Genomic DNA, 15,365 nt, shown 5'->3' on the forward strand with positions numbered 1-15,365 from the left:
GGTGCCGCAAAACCGGTGCAACTGGGAAGGACAGTTAGCAAGAGCGCGCAATCCCCATTTAACATTGTGAGTAGAGGAGTAGAGCAAGAAATTTGTCCTGACGAACCGCCACCATGGCGAATGAAGACGCACCAGCCGCCACTATTAACATTCCATTTCAACACGCCTCCACTGGGGTGTTGCCACCATTCAGTGAAACGGAGGACCCGTCCACAGCCTCACCAAGGTGGAAGATATGGCTCGAAAGACTAGAAAACTACTTTGTGGTCACAAGAGAGACAGACAAAGCAGTGAAGAGGTCACTCTTACTACACTACGCTGGGGATGAAATATTCAGACTATTTAAACACCTGCCCAATACGGGGGCGGCGGATAACTACGACGCGGCAGTTGCTGCACTCAACGGCCATTTCGACCCACAGCTGAATTTAGACTTTGAAGTCTTCAAATTGGGTCAGGCCCGCCAGAGGGAAGATGAGACGATGGACCAGTTCTATGCCCGCGTCAGGGAGCTAGCCAGTTCCTGTACTGACGAGGACCAACCGAAGGCCATAAGGAGACAGATTATTCAAGGATGCCGAGACAAGGCACTGAGAGGATCAATTCTACGTAAACCAGGGATCTTGTTGGAAGACATACTAATCCTGGCCAGATCTCACGACCTCTCAAATGTCAGGGCCACCGCCATGGAACAAGCCCTACACAAACCTCAAATCAAGGCAGAAACCGTCAAGACTGAGCGGGCAGATGCGAAACGGTCCCAACCACGTGGACCACCACAGAAAGAGTATAGGAGAGACCCGCCCCGAGCACGATGTGGGTATTGTGGACATGAGCCCCACGCGGCAAAAGACTGCCCAGCCCAGGACAAAACCTGCGCGAATTGCGGAATTCCAAATAATTTCGCAACAGTGTGCCGCAGAAGGAACACGTCGAAGACCTTCAAGAAGTCACGGACACCACCAAAGCAGTTTGACAACTATCGCTGGCTGAACCATCGCCATTGAAGGCAGAGAGATATTTACCCACGGTGAATGACGACTCGAAGTCGGAGGATGAAGAGGCCTACATTGTCTCGTTCGCACGAGAGCTCAAGCAACGGCGGCGGCTGCAGCCGACATGCAACGTGCAGATGGTGGGAAACGAAGTCAAGGCCATAATTGACACTTGTTGGTGCCCATGTAATTTAATCTATATTGGCCAGACAAGTCAACCAGTAAAATCCTGAATTAGTCAACATAAAAGCCGGATTAGATGTGATGTGGATAACGCACCGTTAGTGGAACACTACAGAGAGAAAGGTCATTCTGCTAATGAGATCAAATGGCAAGTTATCGAAAAAGCCAGACTACCTCCAAGAGGAGGGGATATGTCTGTCATTCTGCAGTCCCTAGAATGTAAATGAATAGACAGATGTGGTTCTATCCATGAGGGACTGAATAACTTAGAAGAGTGGCGAAAATTCATTAGCCTCCACTGATCTAACCCTTGGAATAAGGCAAGATATGTCATATCTAGCAGGTCCTGTTCAATAGTGACACTGTAGAACATTATCCTACTAATTTCTATCTAAGGCTACATATATACAGTAGATCACATCGGTCCCCTGTGTTAAAAATGTTTGACCAATTACCCCCTTCATTTTCAACCAATATGTGAGTAAAATAACAAAATACAAGTGTATAAAATCGATAACACAGAGAGGTATGTGATACTATGTTTTTTTTTTTATAAAACTGATTGGTCAATATTCTGTATTAAGAACTATATTGAAATGTGCAAATGTTTTAAGAGTCTAATCAGTCTGAAAATATATATAGTTGCCATGTACTAACATCATTTTGTATGTCACAGTCTAATTTGACATTCCAAGATGGATGCCAAATCGCAAGTTAAATAACAGCAGCTGTTTTGGTAATACATACAAGCTAATCTAGTTGTTCCCGATGTAATTCAAATAGTCCGTTGTTTCAATAAACATAGATTCAGATTAAGGTTGAATGTAACTATTAGGTTATTGAATTAAAATCGTTTCCTTGATAGAAATGATAACATAAAAAATCAAGTTGGATATATGCCGTAATTCAGACCGAACTTAAATAACAGATGAGTGAAAACACGCTATTACTAATTTACAAGTACAATGGGAATAATGTCCCGATTTAGAATAGTATTGCTATCTAACTAGACACTACAAGATGGCGCCCATTCGTATAGTCAATCAAGAGTGACATAAATAAGCTAATTACGCTTCCGCCGTGCATGCAAACTAACTGTTGCTGCAGAAGATCGGCAAAAACGCTGCCTGTTCTACCTCACCATTGAGTAAGTTGTTTACCGGCCCCGTACATCTCACAATAACGAGAACTAAAATGTTGTAGAGAAAGTATTTTAATCGGACACTTGTTTCCAGGTGGTCGAGTGTTTTTGATTGGAAACAGAGTGAGATCGAGTATTCTCCCCGTCTTTCTTGGATTAGCAAGAAGGAAATTGCATCTCACAAATACACCGAACATCAAGTAAGTCCCTTCAAAGAAAGAAATAATTAAATCACACTATAAATTAAAGTGAATTACAAGTGATTATTTGTTTCAGATTGAGTATCCGTCTGAACTGAGGGTAATTATTTCCATGGGCTTCAGATAAAATACAAGCCCCATAATCGTGAGTCAAATAAATTTTGGTTTCAAATAATGTGCACAGGGTGAGCACTATAAAAACAGCCTTATCCAATGTATATCGTTATACTAAATTAAATATCCATAAATTACAGGTTGGATGCCTTGTTTCACGTGCAAGTACTGGTAAGCCCCCACCTTTGGTTTTTTGACAAGCTCATTTTAAATTCGTAAAAATAAACAAACTTAGTTATGGTTATTTTATTTAGTCCCCAGATAAACAGTCCTGATGAGACCCGGTATCTAGAGAGGGTCGAAACGCCGTCGACGAAATAGACTAAGGATACACACAACAAACAAAATTGCTTCATTGTATATAGTGTCCTTTTCTTCTGTTGCTTGTATTGATAACCCTTTTTTTGAATATGTCACAAATGTTCACTGTAAATATGGTTACGGTCACTACACTTGGGGTTATGTAAATGTTTTTTTTCGAAATTGGTTTCAAAGTCTATATCAATGTTTTTATATGTAATGTATATAAATTGTTGACTTTTGTAAAAATAAAGGACCTATTCTCAGAAATAGGCTATAACCATTGGGTTGTTTAAGTAAGCTTGTCAGTAGGAAACTTAATGATTGAATCATAGTAATATACAGTAGAAATTATCAGTACATAGTTTGTTATTAGACAGGGCAATTAATTATATTGCCATATCCATTATTCTAAGTTCTGAGTGAGTTCCTTGTGAACGCTGTTTTTAGTATAATTGACACTTGCGCCACGGTAAACGTAATGGGTCTACAGCAGTTCAAGAAGCTACGCCCGCGCCCCCAGGTATTGCCATCCAAAACGAGGATATTCGCCTACGGAGGGACACACCATTACCCCTCAAAGGAAAGATCACAATACCTATCCAGGCCGACGAGTCAGAGGTAATGGCGACAATCCACATAATTAACCGGGAGGCTGACACTCTGCTAAGTAGCCACACAGCTGAAGACCTAATACTAATAGCATTTGCCAACCGCATCAGAGCACACCAAGTAGAGGAACTATTGGGACGATTTCCCAAACTATTTCGAGGGCTAGGCTGCATAAAATGTGAACCCATCAAACTTCATATCGACAGGTCTGTTGCTCCCACTGCCCTGCGTCACCGTCGGATACCATTTCACCTACGCCCACTGGTGGAGAAAGAACTTGAAAAACTGGAAAACCTGGGCGTCACAGAAAAGGTCACGGGGCCCACCCCGTGGGTATCGCCAATGGTCATCATGGAGAAGCCTAAGCAAACAGGCGAGATCCGCCTGTGCATCGATATACGGCTACCGAATGCCGCGATCTGGAGGGAGAGACACCTGACCCCCACGATGGACGACATCGTTGCTGACGTGAAAGGGTCGAAGTGGTTTTCGAAAATAAACCTAAACGCGGGATACCACCTACTACTGTTAGCGGAGGAAAGTCGGTTCATCACCACCTTTAGCACCCATCTTGGTCTCCGACGCTACAAGCGGTTAAACTTCGGCATCTCCTCAGTGGCGGAGGTGTTCCAGAACACCATCAGGGAACTCCTGTCCGGACTGCCGGGGGTAATAAGTGTCAGCGACGACATTCTGATACACTCCGCCACCGCGTCAGAACACCACAAACATCTCCGGGATGTCCTAAAGAGACTGAGGGCCCGATGTAGGTAGCCCTTTACCGATCCGAATCGGCCGAAAATACCGATTTTCGGCCGTTTCCGATCGGTAAAGGGCTACCGAGATGTAGGGGCACATTTTCGGTAATTTTACCGAATCGGTATCATTACCGAATCGGTATATTTACCGATTCGGTAATATGTACCGAATCGGTAAAATAATTACCGATTCGGTAATATTTACCGATTCGTTAAAATTACCGAAAAAGCAATGTAGGTAGAAAATGTATCTTTGGCACATGGCTTACAGAATCGGTATTTTACCATGGAATACAAATCCATGGTAAAATACTGATTCCTGTGTACATGCACATCTGTGCATGTACACATGTGCCATGTGACAGACAGACGTGCCCTTAGGGCATGTCTGTGTGCCACATTGCACACATGCCCGTTTTGGGGGTGCTAGAGGGTGTCAAAGTGACACCCCCTGCACCCTTGTGAATTCTTTAATTACCGATTCGGTAAATACCGAATCGGTAATGCCTAATCATTCCTATGGGCTTCAAAGCCCATAGGAATGAATGGGCATTACCGATTCGGTATTTACCGAATCGGTAATTAAAGAATTGTTAAGGATTCGGTAACGAATCCAGATGTTGGGACCTACATCCCATTTACCGATTTTGAAATACCGAATCGGTAAGATTCGGTATTTCTAAATCGGTAAATGGGATTTACCTACATCGGGCCCTGAGTACCTTTGGAGCGACACTCCACAAAGAAAAGTGTCAGTTCTTTCAGCCATCCATAGAATTCTTCGGATACATTTTCAACCAGGAGGGTATTCAGGTAGACCCGAGGAAGTCCAAGGATGCCCTAGCGCCGAAATCTCCGACGGAAATAAGAAGCTTCCTCGGCATGGCCACCTACTGTGTGAACCGCTACGAGCACTGACCAAGACGGATGCCACATGGCAGTGGGGCCCGAAGGAAGATGAAGCATTCCAGGGAATCAAAGATGCTCTCCTGGAAAACGCCACTCTCTCATACTTTGACCCCACTTAACGTACGTAGGTGATCGTCGATGCTAGCCCGGTGGGCCTCGGTGCGGTCTTGACCCAGGAACATGAACCCGGCCAGTGGACGGCGCTAGCCTTTGCAAGCAAAGCCCTGACTCCAACTGAAACCAGGTACGCCCAGATCGAGAGGGAGGCTCTTGCCATTAAATGGGCCTGTGGTCATTTCCATCTGTACCTACGAGGACACTCCTTTGTGATGGTCACCGGCCACCAACCCTTGGTGTCCCGCTTCAAGGGAACTGCTCCACACCCGCCACCTCGCATTGAACGATGGGTAATTCAATTACAACCGTACGAGATGGAAGTGGTATACCACCCCGGGCCAAGAACCCCGCAGACTACCTTTCGCGCCACCCTCCCAACCGGAACCAGAATCAGTGGACGACGACTGTGATGAATATGCCCAGTGGGTGGCACTCACGTCATGCCCTCAAAGCATGACAATAGAAGACATAAAAGAAGCAGCCGCCGCTGACGACGTCTACCTGAGGTCGCTGCAGGCAGTTCGAGAAGGCTCGTGGGCCCACTACCTACGCCCACCCAATTCCTGGTCTGCGGGAGATAAAGAATCCCTCACGAAGATGTGGCGAGCTAAGTGCGACTGAAGAAGGAGTGTTATTGAGGGGGTCATGTCTGGTCATTCCCCAGAGCCTGAGGCACCGGGCAGTACAACTCGCCCCTGGGGGCCACCAAGGCACTACTAAGATGAAAGCACGCATGAGAGAAAAAGTGTGGTTCTCGGAGCTGGAGAGCATGGTGGAGGAATATGTGAGGAGCTGCATGGCCTGCCAACTAACAAGTGACCTTGAGAGACCCGCACCGGTGATCACTGAAGAAGCCTGCACGTCTCCCTGGACCAAGATCAGCGTGGATTTTGGGAGCTTCCTGGGAGAAGGACATACACTAGTGGCCATCGACGACTACTCGAAATACCCATTAGTGGAGAGGGTAGTTTCCACTGCATTCACACACGTGGGGCCAGCATTGGAAAAGATATTCTCCATGTTCAGGTATCTGTCAGAGATAAGGAGTGACAACGGACCACCCTTCCAAGGGGCTGAATTTGCCACGTTCCTTCGGCAAAGGGGGATCCAGCACCGTCGCATCACACCTCAATGGCCCCAGGCAAATGGGGACGTAGAGAGATTCATGCGGACCCTCAACAGAGTATTCCGGATAGCAATGGTGGAACAGGCCGACCCCGAGCAGAGACTACATGAATTCCTGAGGGAATACAGAGGCACCCCTCACTGCACCACACAAAGTAGCCCATGGACCCTCATGTTCCAAGGACCACGGAGAGACCTTCTCCCCAATGCCCCGGGCTGGACACCACCTCCGGCTGCCGCCGAAGAAGCTCAGGAACGGAGACAACTAGGAGAGCCACACCTAGAACCCTAAGCCCGGGGACTAGAGTTATCATAAGAAACAGACGCCCCGGGGGGAAGTTCCAAACTCGATATGAGCCGGGCACCTGGACAGGGCACCATGGTCACCGCCCAGAAAGGGGAAGAGGAAGTATCAAGAAATGCCTCGTGGTTCAAGGCCATACCACCGGGATCCAGGCAATGCCCGGAGGTAGTGGAGAGAGACGACGAGCTACATGGGGAGACGACTCCTGAAGAAGAAGACAATACAACTCTAGAGGGCCATGCGGGAGGGCCTGAGTCCGCACCGGTGTCTCAAACACCGCCAGCCACGGTCAGAGACACTTATCAAGGTACTGACGGTGGTAGGGCCAATGCCCGAGGATACAACCTGAGGCCCAACCCACCACCGAGTCAGAAGCTAAAAGACTATGCCTGCCTGCTGAGACCCTGAAGCTGTCATCAAGGGACACGCAAGTACCTAGGCATTTTTGTTTGAACTGGTTTGCAATACAGGTCTGTCTTGATTCTTTGTTGGAAAAAAAAATATATAGTTGGATAGGGATGTAATGATAGCAACGGTCTAGTTGCCGCACGCACACTCTCATCCCCACATCCGCAGGCCAGGCGTGGCCTGCGGGGATGAATAAAAGGAGGACGTGCGCTCGCACACGTCACTTCCGACTAATACTCGTGTGTCGGACTGAGTCACTGCGCTGAGCGCTACCTGCCCCCGCGCTGCAGCGTTTGGCCAGCCTTGCCCCAAAGTGCTCATTACGCCAGCACACAACAACAAGGGGGAGTTAAGCCATAATGCTGCCTTGTAAATAATTCCCCAATTCACGCAGCACTTAGCGTGAAAAGGGTGTGCAATGGGTGTTGCAGTGGACGTTCCGCTGCAACACCTATTGCTTGTTGAGGCTACCCCATATTTACAAGGTATGGGGCAGTGCCAAAAATAAGACCAGGACATACCTGGTCTTAAGCAGGTGCTACGAGGAGAAATACTTTTATTGCTCCTCATTTTTTCCTATTTCTGAGTACTGCATTCTGCAGCACACTTAGAAACAGCGAATCGCCTGTATAGATTGTATTTAAGCACATAAACAACCCCCACCCCTACAGTGCAGGCACCCTTGCAACATGGCGCAAGGGTGCCTGCACTGGCGCTAGGCTGCTTCTTCAGCACCAGCACTAGGGAAAAAGCCTTTTTGTAAATATGGCGCATCCCTGCGGTTTTAAACTGACGGAGATATGTAATACTAATTTTCGCGTAACAACGCGCTCCACCGGTTTGTAGTGCATATACCCCAGGGTCTGGAATGTGCTTGGGTCCAACCCCAGTCATGAGCATTCTATATACATACAGAAGTGCTCTGAATGAATCAGCCGATCATCCCCTCGAGTAGCAGCTATATATAAAGGACACATCCTTTCTCCTGCACTTCAAATATGGGAACGGCAAAATCCTGACCTGCTGCTATTTTTAGCCTATGTGCTTTAGCGGCACCCATGAACCATTCCTCTGTGTTTCAGCAAACATGGTATGCACAAGTTATGTATTCTTAGGAGGTGCTATGCACTGTTTGATGTCAACTAAAAGATTATTTCAATATAAATATGTGTTATTTAATTTCAAATTAGCATTATATTGTATATTCATATACAATGGTCAACAGGATGTAAATAAAAAGATTTAGGGCCCGATTCAGCATTTGACGGAGTCCTCTGTCCGTTAGTGAGAGAGGATTATCTCTGTCACCTGACGGACTACTGTCTGTCAAATATAAAGATGGCGACTAGCCCAGCAATCATCTCTGAGCATTGAAAGAAATCGGCAACACTGTGGTTCCTTTCAATGTCTAAAACATTTTGTGGATGGCCACTGTCAGTTTGATGGTCGTTCACCAAACCTTTAAACTTGTTTGTTTTTCAGGAACAAACACCCAACGCAGGTGTTTGCTTCTTAAAAATAAAAAACGAATGACCCTACAGACTGGCAGATTTGTTCCAGGGTGTGGGGGTTACATTTTGTTTCTGTGGCTCGCCTTCAGGTTTTTCTTAGCAGTGATTGAAAGGGAAAAAATACATCACACTGCACCCTAAATAGGGCAAGCAGTATAATTCCATTCCTCCGATGGCTCCTAATCTGCCGGGTCATCGAAGGAAGTTTTCCATTGATGTAGTCAATGGGGCGCTGTGCTGACGGAAAACTTAAGGTTGGCCTGTCTCTAAATGAGGCAGGTGGACCAAGGGTTTGGCAGAGAATGGACTCCTTCATGTTTGCGATGGAGTAACCTATCTGTCAAAGTCTAAATAGGGCCCTTAGTGACTTTGAGGGCTCAATGACAATGGGATTCCAGGGTGACATGCCTCACATGCTTCGCCGCTGCTTGCACTTTCCCACCATATATTTCTTTGCCCAGGTCTCTCTCATTAACAGCCCCCTCTCCTAACTCCTTAATCTTCTGATTCTTAACACAACAAATCTTACGTTCATAACATTCCCCCACATTTCATCCTTCCTTCTCTCTCAAGGTAATTCAAACCGTGTTCCTTTCACCCCCTACCCTTTAACTATCACTCGTCCCCCTTCTCCCTCATTCTCCTCTGAGACCCATCTAACCTATCTTTTACAAATGTTATCTTGCTAGTGTCCTTCAAGTGGTCTCCAAACACTTAGGGCCAGATTTAAATTTTGGCAGATGGGTTCCTCTGTCACAAAATAATTGAGAGATATCTCATCCACCTAGTGCAAGTGGCCAGGATATAATGTACATGTAATAAGGCAGACGGGATAGCCGTTAGGTTTGTGACGCAGTAATCTTTCCTCCATCAGGCCCCATCTTACTTGACTCCAATAAATCCTCATTTATCACTCTCTCACATTTCCTCTTTGGAGGTCTTGTGAAATCTATTGTTTTCAATATAAATTTTAAAAGGGCTTACATCCAGCCTCTTCTCTTTCCTGGCTTTCATTGGGTCCTGTGTTTGCCACTTTCCTTTAGTTTATTTCTATTGGCTGATGCATATTTTCCTGCATTTACAAATTCTTGTTCCTCGTCTGCTTCTCTTATCAGTTTCCTGTAGCCAAAATACTGTTAAAATTTGCTGTGGTGGAACTATTTTTCATAAAGTGTTCTCTCTTTCTGATCTTGCAGCAGTTTTATAGAGCACAATGGGAGAGATTAATTGATTTGCCGAGGATCACAGGATGTTGAGCAGCCCAGACTCAAACCGTGATCCTGAGCTGGCGAGTCTGCAGCTCTGGCTGCTGTGCCAGACCGTTTAGACTCCTGTGATACTTGTTTCCATATGCATCATCCTCTGCTTAAATATTTCCCCTCGCACTGCATGCTTGGTCACCACACGAAGCCACGTTTTAAAAATCGCAGCTTTGCTAGGCCTGCTGTTACTGTGTCCTAACGCTGTGCAGGAAGAGCGCTGCTCTGGGAGCCCAATTTATGAATCGCTGCTGTAGATTTCATCCTGGTGATGGGCTCGCTCATAAAAAGTACTTCTCCTCACCTCCTGCCCCCCTCACCTCCAAAGTAGCTGGGATGATGCACTGGCTAATGAAGACAGCTGGTCAGTGCTGCAGACAGGGTCAGTCCGCTGAATGAGGCGTCAATGGGATGCCTCCATGATGGCCAGTGGCATAACAATGGTCCCCGCGGTGCGGCTGGGCCCTAAGTTCCGGTGGTCCCCTCCGGCACTGACAGGCTCCTGGCCTGAGCATTTTGGACTGGGTCCGGATCGTGGCCCCCTGAAGGTACTTTCCAGGGGGAGGCCTCAAGTTTCGTTACGCCACTCTCCGTGGCATAATCATCTAACAGGAATTTTCCTTAAAAGATTTCATAATTGTAGGTAGCGCATGACTACTTGTGTGCATTTGAGCCACTTGCGTGGCAATCCAATTTACATTCTCCCAACTATTTTTTGCAGTATTTGGGCTTCTTCTTCAAAGAGAACAATTCCAACCCTCACTTCCACCACAGCACCATTTACAGACGTTGGGTTGATACTAGCTACATATACTTTAGAGGCTTGCAAATTATGAGTAGTTTTCGAAGCCGCACACATGGCTCCACAGTTCCTTTAAATAACAGGCGGTACACTGGCCCTCCTGGCTGTGCATTCACATATCCTGACTACATTACAGTCTGTTATGCCCAAAGCTGAGATGCAACTTCCTCCACAGACTGCGCAAGATCAAATTAGTTGTTTATCCTCTCCATTGCCAACTTTATTGGGAGCCAGCAGCGTAACAAACACCCCACAGCTGACCAGTCGAGCAACTGACAACCAGAATCTACCTAAGACATTCTAGGAGGGTAAGGAAACAGGGAAACAAAGAAAGGGCTAAAGCATAGTGTATGAGTAAAACAATATAACTTACATGTGTATCACATCTTCCTCCTTTACACAAACGAAAACACTAAAGAAAGGAAAAAATAAAAACAAGGGTTAAGCAACCAAAGTCATTCACATACGCAGGTGATCTGCGCCTTCTTACACACCTGACCTCATGAATCCTTTGTGAGTTTCCTTCTCCATAAGCATGAAAACAAAAGTTTAACAAAGTCATTTAAATACGAAGGTGGTCCGCGCCTTTTAACACTCCTGAACTCATGAAACATTTGTGAGTTTTCTTCTCCATAGGCAATGGCATTACCACCACCCCCTTCCCTTTTACCACCAACAGAAAGGCCTGCTGAAAGACCAAAATCTTCTGCCAACATGTAACCACTACTCCTACACATGTTGTCCCATCCTAGATCAGAAGTGGTAAACTCTGAAAGACGTGTAGGTCTTTGGTATAAAGCCACATGATGAAGGTTCAATTTTTCACCATTCTCCAAAATGACAAAGTGCGGGAAGGCACGTTTAACTTTAAAAGGTCTCTTGAATTTAGTAAGACTTTTGCTAAACCTACCCGGCTTGACTTTAACTAAGTCTCCCTCATAAGTGTGAAATTTTCCAACACGAGAATCACTTACAGGCACTGCACCCATCACACCCCCACTTGATACCCACTGCTTTATCTAAGGAGGGACCAACTCAGTGCCTGGAGAACTTCCATGCATAAGACCTATGGGAGACTTATTGCACTGATCAAGTTTGGTGGTACGATAAGCCCACATCATTTCCTCCACCATGTTTTGAGTAACACCACCACTGACAAGCACCAGCTGCATGATACCCTTGACTACATGGTTAGCTCTCTCACGGAGAACGTTCCCCAGTGGGTTGTACAAAGAAGTTCGATGATGCACCACCCCACAGGTTTGCATGACACATGAAGTAAGTTGAGTACCGTTAACAGTGATGATAATGGAGGGAAAACCTTCTTCATGAAATAAACACTTCAAGAAAACAATAGCATTCTCTGTGGTGATGTCCCTCACAAACCTCACAATCAACCATTTCGAAAAGACATCAATAACCACAATGGCAAATCTTTGACCAGATGGTAACTTCCATAGGCCAAATGAAGCCCAGACAGATGCTGTGCCAAGCTTTGCCTGGATCCCTGATATGACCCATCTAGGACTTAGAACACACCTCAAGTCTTTTCTCTCCCTCCTTGCACACAGAACACTTTTCCACCCACAAGGTCACTTGTTCATCCATGCCGGGGCACCAAAAGTTAGTCTTAAGACGACGTTGGGTAAAAATTTGACTCAAATGTCCCTCATGAGCGAGAGCTAGGAGTTTGGATCTCAGACCAAAAGGTGGGACTAACCTGTCTCCCCTCATGAGAACATTAGAACCACACACTGATAACTCATCTAAAATTTTGATAAAAGGAGGCACAGGGACAAGCACACAACTGTCACGCCTGGCCTCTAACTAATGAGATCCATAACAGGTTTAAGAACGTTTTCCACATCCATTTCCCTGCACCACTTTTTAAAAGTAAAGGTTCCTTCATCGACTACCACTGCGTCATGTACAGAAGCAACAGCACCATCTTCACTGGTCAGAGAAATAGGTGAACGAACAATAGTTTGCCACTTGAGAGACTACCTAGATAGGCAATCTGCTTGGAGATTTCTCCAACCTTGATTGCGAGTGACCTCATATTGGTATTCATGCAGTCTAGCTGCAAGTCTAACCAACTTTGCTGACCCTTTCCCCGCAGCTCCAGAGACAAGATCTTCACCAAAGGTTTATGGTCAGTCTTAAGTAAAACTCTTGTGCCCCAGAGGTACGTCCAGAAATACTCAACACCCCAGGCCGCCGCCAGTGCTTCCCTTTCAATAACTGAGTAATTTTGCTCAGATGACGTGAGTGTCCTAGATCAGTGGTTCCCAAACTGTGCGCCGCGGCACCCCGGTGCACCGTAATGAGGTGCCAGGGGCGCCGCACACAGTCTAGGGTGACCATCTGTCCGTAAATTTCACGGACCGTCAGTACGCCTTTTGTCTGTAATTTTGGCCATCACAGGGAGCAGCGCATCCTAAGACGAGTATTTCCATATCTTCCTGATACCTACAGGAAGACACTCGTGCAGGCTTTGGTTACTAGCCGCCTGGACTACTGCAACGGCCTGCTGACGCTAGCAAACGCTGATGCAGTAGGTCGTTTGCAGGTAGTCCAGAATACGGCAGCTAGGCTAGTCATGGGTGCGCCGGCCAGGACTCCCTCTAAGCCTCTGTTGGTAGAGCTACACTGGCTCCCTATACGGCAGCGTATCAGTTTCAAAATATGCTGTACGGTTCACAAGTGCTTATATGGGGACAGTCCTAAATATCTCTCTCAATCTCTTGAACTGTACCAACCCAGCCGGTCACTCCGCTCAAGCAACCAAGCACTCTTGAAACCCCCTGCAACAAAAAGAGCTACCACTTGTGAGGATGCCCTGGGATTCATGACAATATGAAGGTCATATTGGTGAATCCAACCTAAGATGAGGGTTCCGTTCACCGCCACTTACACCTTGCTTTTTGTGGACCTATTAGAGAATACAATTTGTACTTTGAAAAAACCTAACAGGTCTATAGACTCCCCTTGATAACCCACAGGAGATATATCTCTGGGTTGTAAAAGTCTTCCTGACCACGCCTGATCAAACATTTTTAAGGGAATTATAATGTATCTGGACCCAGAGTCTACCATTAAGGAGACTTGTTGCCCATCGGCAAAAAACATAGCTTTGGGTCTGTTCATCCTCTTGTCATATCATGAGGATCATCATCCTCACCAACACTAAGGAGTTTATCTCTGTTGTATTTTGTCCACACCACAGTATCTTGAACAACAGCTAGTCTAGGCCGTGATCTGGTTTTGCACATCTTGGCGAAACGTCCTAAACTACCACATTTGAGGCATTCTTTATTCATAGCAAATCAGAATTTGGAATCAGAGTCATGTCCATTGCTATCACACCTCAAACAGGATTTCACAGGTAGCTTTGTGAATTAACTTTTCTTGCTGATGAACTTGTTCTTAACCCTGAGCAGTGACGGAGCAGAATCTAGTATCTATGTGCCCCATTTCCTGAATGTCGTAGCTAATGTCTGGAATTCAGAGAGTGAAAGACTTACTAGAATGTTGGTGTGTGATCTGAAGTGTTTGAAGGGTTGGTTTTATGTATGGGGCTCCAGTCTTCAGCGGGGCGCATAGCCCAGTCTACATTAAGATTATGAAAACAGCTGCTTCCCTGTCACTTGGTTCCAATGACAGTTCAAAATGCTTTCCAACATTGTTCAACCTGCTGCAGGCGCTGTTTTTAATAAGCTTCATTCCTTGGTCTACCATCTTCCTTACCACCAGCTATCACACATCCCCATCCCCAAACAACTTGGCACCAGCATAATTGAACTCAGCAGTGAGAGATTTAGGTGAGTAGGGGACATATGTTTTAGAGGCCAGTCACTGCTTTGATGTAATCAGCAAGGCACTGGCCAGAGAACACAAATAGGGTCCCCTGCTGTCTCATTTTAATTTACCAGCAGCAGCTAAGACACAAAAAAAAATCTGCGCAGGGCACTGTCTGAGCAAGGCCTGGCACTGAGTGGGAGCTAAGAGGGTATTTTAGTTGAATGGAGCCCTGATAGAATTTACCTGGCGTTGCTTGAACCTAAGGTTCTTACATAAATTAAAGAATTTGCTTCTAACTGAGTGCCTCTAGACTATAGTATACATACCTTACCCTTTGACTTCAACACTGCCTCTGCTGGGACTGAGCAGCCACTTGACCTATCCTCTGCAAATGAGCAGCTGCAAAACCCACCCCTGCAATTGAGCAGCTGTATGACCCGTACCTCTGCGAATTGGCAGCTACTTGCCACTTCTGTGTATGATTACCCCGTTTCTGGCTCCAACATTTGTATGGACACTGTCCCAAATCAATACAGTCATTACACAAAAACCTCTGCACACCCTCAGATACTAATTCAAATTCTGCAAGTAGTGCGGGCAAATTTATAGCCCATTGTGTTTTGTTTGTGGAGACTCACTCTTTTTCTGCTCCCTTCACTGCACTGTTGCTGTCCCTCTGGTAATTTTGGTTTTGCACCCGCCCCCTCACCTACCTGATACACATCACCCTCTTGTCCCCCAATACGTATTCTTGTCAATGTTGTAACTCCGGCGGTTTTAAGTATTGTTGCAGCACATTGGAAAAACTTGTTTTATCTTATGCGTC

Source organism: Lissotriton vulgaris, chromosome 3_1 (assembly GCF_964263255.1).
Source record: "Lissotriton vulgaris chromosome 3_1, aLisVul1.2, whole genome shotgun sequence".
NCBI lineage: Eukaryota > Metazoa > Chordata > Amphibia > Caudata > Salamandridae > Lissotriton > Lissotriton vulgaris.